Below are 1995 nucleotides of genomic sequence, written 5' to 3'. Positions count from 1 at the left end.
TATTCCTTTCTTAAGTTTTCTATCAATTTCCAAATGTTGCAGCTGGTACTAAACCCATAAAACACACTGCAAAAGTGAGGAGGAAATCAGTCTTGTATTTCTTGGAAACTAGAGCACAGGCGTGCCCCAGCTGACATGCCCCAGCTGACATGCAGAGGAGCCTCCTGGACCTCCTGGCTCTGAGGGCCCCACTCTCTGGAGCCCCACCGACCCCCACAGCTGTAAAACTGTTGAGCACTCACCTCACACACACCTGCCTTAATGCAATTCCATTCTCCTAGGAACAGGGGAAACTGTGGGGACACACGGCCTCTGCACCCGGCTTCCTTCACTGATGTAAAGATGCCATCATGCAGTTTGGGCCGGAAATGACCTCAAGGGCAGCCGTAGCTCCTTGCTCAGAATTTGCCAGTGTTATCTGGGCAAATAAACACAGGGCCGAGGTTAGTACAGCATGCTTTCTGACTCCTCCAGCCAAAAAAGAGACTTCAGTTACCTAGCAGGGAATGCTTCTGCCAGAGACTGATTTGTCTCCCTTGGATTAGGGCACCACTTTTTCCAGGACCCTCGAACCAAATAGCCAGGGTTTGGGGAGGTGGAGATTGAGCTGGGGAGGGGTACAGAGGACACCAGGTCTTTTAAAAAGCTTCCTCAGCTGCCCTGCAGCAGGAGAGAAGATGGATTCATCGGTGGGGAACAGGGCTGGCTGGGAGGGGGCTGTCTGGAATAATAGGGCGCTGGGCACACGGGAAGGAGACGCTGAGCCAGCCCATGTCACTGTTTGCCCAGGGCTGCTCCTGTCAGCACAGACCCCAGAAAATCTGAGTGAAATCCCGATTGGAGCAGCTGGTACAGCAGGGGCTGACTTCCCCAGGCCCCTCCAGGTGCGTGCTGCACTCCTCTGTTACACCAGCTGTGGCGCCCCCTCTGCTGGCCCCCGCAGCCTGCTCCTCCCCCCCAAGCTCTCTGGAGGCCCTTAGTCTGGTTGGCCTTCCTGGTAGCACAATACATGCCTCTCCTAAGATCTCGAGTGGCGTCTGTCGTCACGGGAAAAAGCCCCGACTCACCGGAGGTCTTGAGCTAAGTCTCTGGGCCTTGTGTCCTATCCACAAGGAGTTCACTGTGGGGTCTTGGTGCTGAAACTGCCTCCGTCAGCCTCAGCAACCAGGACCTTCCATGTCACCCAGTGCTGGGGCCAGGCCTGCCTCCACTCAGGAGTCATTTGGCCACAATGTGGGAGTGACGGTGAAGAGCTTTAACCAGGGGGTATCGGGTTGCTGGCCAGTGGAAGGGACGCCGCCGGGACCCGGCACAGAGGCTCATTATCAGCCCTGGTCCAGCTGCGGCACTCAGGATGCTCAGGATGCGAGGCTCGCTGCCCCCCTGCGCAGATGGAGGCTCCTGGCCCCACCGCCAAGTCTCCTTCACCACCTTTGGTATCGAGCCCTCGCGCTCCCCTCTGTGTAAGGTCCACACAGGAGGGAAAGATTTCCAGGTGCCCTGTCCCACGGCCACCCTCAGGTCGGCTACGGCCATTTCTTTGTCCAGATGAGCTGGCAGGGAAAGACTTTCCCTGTGTAGGCAGAAAGTTGCCCTGGCTGCCTAGGAGCAGCAGAGAGGATGGAGGAGTCACTAGGCAGGGCGCTGAGCCGCTGAATGTCGGGCCCAGCAAGGCCGCATCAGCTGGGGGGCTGCAAGGGCTGTGAAGAAGGGCCGGGCCCCCGCCTGCTTCCCAGCCAGGGAACAGGATTGACGCTGCGCTCGGAGTGAGGTCAGAGGAGAGGCCGCAGCCAAGAGCAATCCCGAGGAAACAGCTCCTCTGCTGGATTTCAAAATCCTGACGCTTTTGACCTGGGAGTTCCGTGGACAGCCCCGGGCCAGGGGTGCCGGGAAGTTGTCCCAGCCTTCACCTGCCACCCGGGCTAGGCGGCCCCTGGGCGATGCTCCAGAACTTGAGCGCCCAGAACATGCTCTACCTCCGCAGTGTTGGCCCGG

Source organism: Canis lupus, chromosome 17, assembly GCF_011100685.1.
Source record: "Canis lupus familiaris isolate Mischka breed German Shepherd chromosome 17, alternate assembly UU_Cfam_GSD_1.0, whole genome shotgun sequence".
Classification (NCBI taxonomy): domain Eukaryota; kingdom Metazoa; phylum Chordata; class Mammalia; order Carnivora; family Canidae; genus Canis; species Canis lupus.
The sequence above is the reverse complement of the archived record's forward strand: the minus strand, read 5'-3'. Positions refer to the sequence as shown.